Source organism: Macaca nemestrina, chromosome 1 (assembly GCF_043159975.1).
Source record: "Macaca nemestrina isolate mMacNem1 chromosome 1, mMacNem.hap1, whole genome shotgun sequence".
Lineage (NCBI taxonomy): Eukaryota > Metazoa > Chordata > Mammalia > Primates > Cercopithecidae > Macaca > Macaca nemestrina.
The window spans coordinates 173,393,258-173,401,961 of NC_092125.1; the positions used below are offsets into that span (position 1 = coordinate 173,393,258).

Below are 8,704 nucleotides of genomic sequence, written 5' to 3' on the forward strand. Positions count from 1 at the left end.
AAAGGTACGAAGTACTGTTCTAGACCATGGATTTTTGTCAGCAATCAAAACTCAAAAAAGAGAATATCTGTTCTTAGGGAATTTACATTTTAGTGTAGATTTTTTATATGGAAAATCGTGTCTCCTCTGCAATACCTAGCCAGAACAATTGAATGTAAGGATCTATGGCAGGTAGTTGTAGAAGGGTAAGTAATAAAGCTGTATTTCTGGTTAATCAAATTAGTTGGAGCTCAAAGCTTTGAGACTCAAGGTATTATTACTTGCCAATGAAGAAATTTTAATATTATATCCAACAAAATACATTTTAAAAGGCAAAAATTTTTAAATCATAAAATATATTCTAGTGTATGACCCAAACATTTGGGGACTATCTCTTCTGGATTACTTCAATCACTCATTACTGTATAAATACATAGAAACAACAACTAACTTGCAATCTATTCTGACCATGAACTTTGACTGAATCATTACTTAGCTCTTTGATAAGTACTGGGAATAAAAAGATTAACAGAACACAGCCCCTACCTTCAATAGGCTCATGATGCACAAGCATAAATCCATAACAAATCCAAGGAATATCTACAGAAATCCATTTGTTCTGATTCAGGTATGTGCAAATTTCACTCTATCTGTGGGAATTCAGGTAAATACCTGAATAAAGGAGGTGCCATTTGTGCTGGTTCTTGAAGCACAACCCAAACTGAAGTCTAGTCAACCAAGGAGACGAGGGGTATCCCCGCCTAGAGAAGCAGAAATTGCACAGAAGTAGTCACATGGAAAAATGTGGAATATGCAGAGTACCACAAAATAGTTTAATATGGCTAGAAAAACTGGATACATAATATCTTTTCCCTAGATTTCTCCAGGCTTGCTTCAATGTAATATAGGTTCTGACCCTGAGATGTGTCAATAATGGGCAGTTTGAGGTTGCATAATGTTAGGATGCTTACTTTGAAAAGGCTTATTTTTACCCAATATTTTATATAGAAATTTTATATTTTGAATGTCTGTATTTTCTGCCTTGCATATATGCACATGATTTTTCAATAATAATGTCACAATAAGTACTTTGTGCTTACCCATCCTATCTGCTGAGTAGTAGAAGTTCTTAGTAGATTGTTCATTTGCCTACTCACCCAGCAACTATGTCTGAGCACACCTAAAGGCTAACCAAGCCTTTTCATGATTAGTTAGAATGACTACAGGGGCTGCTAAATTAAGGCAGTGCTATTTTAAGACCCAGCAGGTGTAAATACATGCAATAAATCACAATGATTACAGCTAGGAAATCATCTTTTGCTACCCCCATTTCACCATTTCAGGACAGAGGTAAGTAAAGATGGATTAAACAGAACTTTAAATGTGGAACAACATGATAGGAGTGATTGGAGATGTCCTAGAACCTCGCTCCAAATTATAGCTCAAACATAGCAATTAGGCTGGATGGAAAAGAACTTCGGCAACTGTGGAGTGTTATGAAGACAGTGAGAAAGAATTTTATTTGCTATTGGTAAAATACTTCTCTCTAGACTTGTACTGTTCAATACAGCAGCCACTAATAAAATGCAGCTGTTTAAATTTAAATTTGTTTTAAATATTCAGTAGAATTTAAAATTCAGTCCTCAATTGCATTCTTTCAATTTCTCAGTAGCCCTATGTAGCCAGTTACTCCCTTGTTGGACAGCACCTAAGTGGAACGTTTTTTATCACAGAAAAGTTCTACTGGGTAACCTCTAGATTACATCTTAAGTGAGACATTCATTTATGTATTAGATCAAAAGGGAAAAATTACATACTTCTATTGTGTGTAGACCAAATATGTTTCTATTGTTTGCCTACACAATACTTCTATCATGTATCTACCAAATATGTTTCATGCCCTGTGCTTGATTCTAACAGCACGTGTCAGGGAATGGCAGAAGAAAGAGCATGTGGAGGACCCCATGTTGATGAACTTTGATGCACTGTTGGTTTTTCTGTTTTTTTGTTTTTTTGTTTTGTTTGTTTGTTTTTTAGTTTTGGGTTTTGTTTATTTGTTTGTTTATTTTTTAACCTCCTTGGGGCCCAAGAGCATATTACATAGTAGAAGTTCAATGAATGTTTGTTGACAAAGGTATCAGTTGGTCTAAACTGGTGATTTTCAATCAAATCCTTTCTTGACCATTTTAATATCCAATCTGCTGCAAAATCCATTAGTACAATCAATTGAACCATACTGTAAAGACATCCAAATCCCACCAGATCACTTATTTTTCAATGCAGAGCTTTTCACAGGACAAATGCCACAGTGGGAAAAAGATATTAAGATATATTGGAATTCATTTTCCTTTTATTCTTCCTAGAGGATGCAATTACTCTTTACAAAGACCTTGAAAATCACTGCATTCCCAGCCTTATCGTCCATGAAAATGGTTTACTCACTCATGACAAATATGCCTTTCTCTCCCCTACCTCTGAACAGCCCCTCACACAATTCCCTTGCCCTAGTATGCTTTTCCCCCCTTCCCCAGTTTCACCTATAAAATATACTATTCTTTAAGGACCTGGTTATACCTTTATTTTGATTGAGTTCCCTCCTCCCTCACTTACTCTAAATGAGTCTCTTTCCCTCTAATTAAATCTCTGCTCAACAGAGTTCCTCAGCATTTAGCATAGGGTCTTATTCATAATTGGTCCTCAGTAGATATTTGATAAATGAAAGTATGAATTCTATAGAACTGAAAAATAAGTTTATGATTACAAATGTTGGTAATTTAAAGTTTTTGAAGTACTTTTAACATATATTGTTTATCTTCACAAAATTTCTCTGAATTACATGTTACTATACCCATTTAACAGATGAGACTATTGAGGCTCAGACAAGGGTGTGTCAGTCTCTGTCTCAACGTAGATGGCACACTCAATGGGCTATGTGAAGACAGTTGAATGAAGGTACTCTATGTAGAGTTGTGAGCAGGGATAGGAAAGCTCCTGAAGGTTTCTATAGAAGAAGCATTAACACCCTCATGCCTGAAAGGACAAGGGGAGAAAGCTATTATGAGAACTTGGTAAAAGTTATGCTTATAAGAGAGCCACACTCTCCCACCCAGCTCCCAAGAGCAGAGGGCTCTTAAGGCCTGGCCCAGTAGTTTGTAAGAAGTTAGGGGAAGGTGAAGGAATACCTTGAATTCTTTACCTTTCTCTGACGCTTCCTATTCCCCAAACCCAACAGAAAACAGAGAGCAGGATAGCCTGAGAGATGCAGTGCTTGGAGACCGGCCTCACGGGACCCATGGGGAGGCACAGGGATGAAAGTATTCTGATGGAGAATGGATGTAGAAAGAAAACCAGATTTTATCCAGTATTTAGTCATGCAGCTCTTAGGTTACAGACCATGATAGTCATGCAGCTATTGGGTTACCACCCTAAACTTCTGTTCATATTACTATGCTTCAGCTTTGGCACATAAAAAATAACTCTTTGCCAGAAAAGTATGTGTTTGTGTGTCGCGTGTGTGCATGTTATATTGTCTCAGTTAAATTAAAACTTCCATAAAATATGAATATCATCTGTGTGACCTGAGCAAGTGACTTAAATATATAGACATTAGTTTCCTTATCTGCAAACTAGTAACAATAGTACTTCTCATGGTGTGGTAGGAATTAAATAAGAAGACATTTATTAAATGCTAGCATGGCATTTGGCACAGGGTAGGTGCTTTATATATTTCAGTACTTTATTATTTGTATAACCATCCACAGGGCCTAGTTAACACTAGAACCTCAGTAAATACAGATTGATCAAATAAAAATTAATTAATCAAAGGAACAAATCAGGAAATAAATATGATCAGAGTGTCTTGGGAATATTTAGAAAGAAATTTCTCACTATGGCCAAATTATAAAATTAAGTTGTTGCAGGTTGTTTCTCTGGAAATTATGCCATGAAGGAAATAGAAGATAAAATATACCCCCTTCCTTTAGGAGATCCCTGTCTATCAGGAAAGAAGGATATTTAAGCAGCCTATTACAACATAGTTTGAGAAGTGGTTGAATACAAGCAGGTGAAACCTGGAAAAAGGAGTCAGTGCTTGGGGAATCAAAGAAATCTTCAAAGAGAAAGTAACATTTAAGTTGAGCTTTGGAGAATAAGAGTGTGTTTGAAGAATGAATGAAAGAGGGTAAAAGACAATTCCAGGAAGAGGAAAAAGATGAACTGTGAAATTAAAAGAGAAAATGTGTGCTAGATCATGTCAAATTTTCCATTAACTTCACTTACAAACGTAAGTGAGAAAATGGTCCAGAAATATAGTTCTAAGCACCCCATCATGAATGCAGAGTTTCTTTGAAGATAATTTTATCTTAAAATATCATATCAGTGTTGCATTCTGTGCCACAATATATTAGTGTTTTAATAGAAGAAATTGTTTATTTCCACATTTTCTTTAAAAAAGGTGGGACAGATATATAAGGCTTATGTAAGATCTTTACAAATGTGAGTTAACATTATTATTTACAGACTTTAAACTAGAGTTGGAAAAGTATGGTCAGTCACTCTGGCCTTTTCAACCCCATGGGAAAATTGGTTTCCATGCTCTCTTCTTCCTTCCAATATTGGTCCAAGTTCAGTGATCCAATGGCTCATGGCCATTTAAAGCAAGGATGAGAAAGTGCCTCTCGGTTTGGCAATAGAGTTTGGGAATTGGCCAGCCCAACTCACTTCAATGATTTTAATGCAAAGCACTCAGCAAATTAAACTTGTTGATGATAAAATACTTTCCATTTGCCCCCAGTGTTGGCACTTTTATGGAAAGTTTTACTTCCAATGAAAGAAAAGTGCAAACTAAGAATATGTATAGTTCCCAAACTCACAAGGACAGCCTTGAGGCAAAGGGCAAGATAGAGTTGTGCAACACGTGCTCTGTCTCTTCCATCTCCATTCCAAGAGAAAACTTTCACTGGGTAGAACCTAAGCATGATATTTCCAGTTCAAAGATAGGATGTAACTTAAAATGTAAGACTTCTCATCTTTCACTTGTTTATTCACTGAATTGTTTTTAAGTAACATTTTCGGTACGAAGCATTATGCAGAAGCTAAGAATGCAAAGAGGGGTATGAAATAGGATTAGCTTTTCAAGGAGCTCATCCTGTAATAGATGAGACACAAAAATCAAATAATTATGAAACAATGTGACAATATGCATTCAGCATTCTGGGACACCAAAAACAAGCAACTAAGCTAGCATTTGTTCAGTAGTAAAAGAGTAAGCTAGTACTAAATCTCTGGACATATTCAACCAGAAGCTGGAAAATTCCATATCAAGGTCACTGCAGACGAATTCTACTTTGGGAAAAACATGAACTGAATTTGAGGTTCTTTTTGACAGCAATACTATTGACATTTTGGGACAGATAATTCTCTATAGCAGGAGGATGTTCTGTGTATGGGGGGATACTTAGCAGCAGCCCTGGTCACTACTCACTATATGCCAGGAGCACATAGTTTTCTGTGTTACAGACTGAATGTCTGTGTTCCCCTAAATTCATATGTTGAAACCCTAATCCCTAATGTGATGGTGTTTGGAGACGAGGCTTTTGGGAGAGGATTAGGTCATGAGGTACAACCCTCATAATGAGTTTAGTGCCTTGCTTCCTTTCTCTCTTTCTCTGCCTTGTGAAGACACAGCAAGAAGATGGCAATCTGCAAACTAGGAAGAAGGGCCTCCCCAGAACCCAACCATGCTGGCAGCCTGATCTTGGATTTTAAAGCCTCCAGAACTGTGAGAAATACATTCTTATTGTTTAAACCATCCAGTCTATGGTAATTTGTTGTACCAGTTCACAATAAGACAAGCTAATTATCAATCAAAAATGTCACCAGAGATAGACAAGTGGCTTCTGGAAGACAAAAATCACCTTCAGTTGAAAACCGCTAGACTAGATGGGATCCAATATTTCTTTCATTTTTAGGAATCAAACACAGTGGTCGGCTGGCATTGTTGTAACACTCAAGGAAAACTTACTTCTACTGGCTGATATTGGAGCTACTTAGATTTGACCACAGCTCTGACATGCTCATAAGGATACAATCCTAAACTAGGAGAAAAACTCAAACCATTAGTCTCAAAGCCACAAATACTGTCTATCTTCAATGTCATCAGGCAGTCTCTGCTTGGTCGACGTAAATTGAATAATAATGTCCTGTGCTCAAGTAGTTATACTTCCTGGAAGCCACAGTTACTGACTGAGAGGAATGGCATTGTTACTTGGGCAGAATCAGTACTCGGAATAAAAATGTGCATTTAAAACTGTACTCTATGTAACCCCTCCTCCCATCAGAGAGGTTCTGTCCTTTAATTGTTTTATTCATCCATTTTTCTGTGGCTATGTTAAGACAGAAAACATTTGGAAGAACTATTGGACTTAGATTGAGGCCCTGGCTTTTGGTCCTAGTCAGATTATTAAACTCACTGTGTTAATTTGGACAAATTACTTCATATATTGACTTGGTCATTGAACAAATTTTTTCAAGTGCCTGCTATACATGAGAAGCTTTAACGGCTGGCCGGAGATATACAGGGGATGACACAGCTCTCCCACTCACAATAGAAAAGAAGGAGAAAAAGAAAGCATCCCATTTTACATGGGATGGTATTGGTATGTCACTCATGCACCACTCTCAGGGGAATTGCAATCGGTTGTTTGCTTCCACATTGCCAGGTTTTTCCTTCATGACCCTTTCTCCATCAAGGTGACCAACATCCCTCTCTCTGTCCCATCAATTCATGTTGACTGGTGCTAACCATGCCCAGTAATGCCAATGGGCAGGTTATTCATCTCATTTGGTGTCCACACTCAAGCTGGTTCTGTGTTTTTTCTGTGTTGTAGCTTGTCCTGTGTTTCTACCATTTGCTCCCTGGCTCCTAATGAAAGTTGCTTTTTCTGCTTCCCAATTAAAGGAATCCTATCCAGTCCCTCCTACGTTGTCTTATTGAAATCACTTTTCCATCTTTTCTTTTTCCTTCCCCCAATCTCAGAATGGTCTAATCTCAAGGACTCTGAGATTATATTGTGACAAGTATGCATCTGAGAATTTTAGAATCTTCCTCTCTATTTTGAGAGCCCGCAGCTACACTGAGGTTTTAGTACTGGAGCAGCTAGCTAGCAACCCTACCCTACTGGGAAATAAAGGGAGGCTGCACATGGGTATTCACAGCATTCCTTTCATAGGATACTTCTTTTGCCTGGTGGGTGGCCTAATACCTAGTTGTCCAACCTGTGATCCAGGGGTCTCTCACGCAGGACACTTGTTTATGTCGGCAGATGCCCTTGTGGCTCTTGTCTGACCTGTGTCCAGTTTATGCCTGCCTGACCATCGCTGTGGTGCTGGGGGCCTGATCTTGTGTTCTCCCCAATATCTTGGGTAAAATCTAGCCTAGGACAATTCCTCGTTCTTCAGGTGGAAGACACAACTTCAATGTACCACCACCACCAATAGAAAACAAGCTCAAAGATTTTTACTTACAGATTCTGGGCAGGGAGTTCTCAGTGAGTTCGCAGGGCAGTCTTCTGTCCCCAGGTCATGGGTCATGGGAGGCAGAAATGAAAATTCAGGAAGAGAAAGAGATAACACACGACAACCAGCAGTATATATAAGCAAATAGGGTGTAGGTCACTTTGAGTGCTCAGGCAAATGCCTAAAAGTCTATTTACAGGAGGTGCAGAAAGAGAGGGGTCTAGCCTGCTAGGAAGGAGGGATGCCACTAAGTTTTATCTCTGGCCACTGGCTTGAGCCATTTGTGTGTCATGTGGAACTTGAAACTGTATCAAGGGTAACTGAATGCTGCTCTTGGTGTGAGAAACTTAAACCTGTATTCAAAATGGATGCTGAGGCAACTGAAAATTATAAGAATTCACTACACTGTCTCACGGAGGTAAACAGTTCCTTTGAGGCTTAATTTTTGCTTCATTTTGGACTGGAAGCAAGGAAAATTATTCCATGAGAGACTGGAGGATGAGGGAAAATGCTCAGAAAACAGTGAAATAACTAGTCAGGTAGAACCATAACACTCAGGAGCTAAATGGTGCCAGCAGCCAGTATGGTGAGTTCAGAGACAGAAGTACCATATTAGTTCTTCCCCGTAAAAGGCAGTTGGCAACTTGACCATCAATTTGTAACTATATGTACTTTTTCTGTAGTGGCCAAGCACTGGTTCTGATTGATGAGAATGGATCGTTGAAAACTTATTGGCCAAGATTTCAAATAGCTTTTCATTTTCCCTTTCAGGGCCTCGAATACCCCCAGTATGAAAATAAAATGTTGATTAGGAACTCTCTTAGATCTGTGAGAGCATTAATATTATATTATTAGTAGAACTTGAATTCCTTTTCCTACCAGCATCCCTGGTGCACCTCTCTCTCTTACTTAAGAATTACTGCTTGGGACCAGACGTGGCGGCTCACAGCTGTAATCCCAGCACTTTGGGGGGCCAAGGCAGAGGGATCGCTTGAGCTCAAGAGTTTGAGAACAGCTTGGGCAATAAAGTGAGACGCTGTCTCTACTAAAAATACAAAAATTAGCCAGGTGTGGTGGCACATGCCTATAGTCCCAGCTACTGGGGAGGTTGAAGTGGGAAGATGTCTTGAGCCTGAGAGGCAGAGGTTGCAGTGAGCCAAGATCTCACCACTGCACTCCAGCATGGGCTACTGAGCCAGACCCTGTCTTA

General features: G+C 38.8%; 1 long non-coding RNA gene across 1 annotated transcript; it reads right to left on the minus strand.

Moving 5' to 3' along the window:
- Positions 1–459: 459 nt before the first annotated feature.
- LOC105495158 (uncharacterized) lies at positions 460–8,561 on the minus strand. Its single transcript, XR_011609259.1, has 4 exons — positions 7,504–8,561; positions 3,176–3,298; positions 2,828–3,009; positions 460–740 (listed from the first exon to the last, which is right to left on the minus strand). It is a non-coding gene; the product is annotated as an uncharacterized lncRNA (long non-coding RNA).
- Positions 8,562–8,704: the final 143 nt, after the last annotated feature.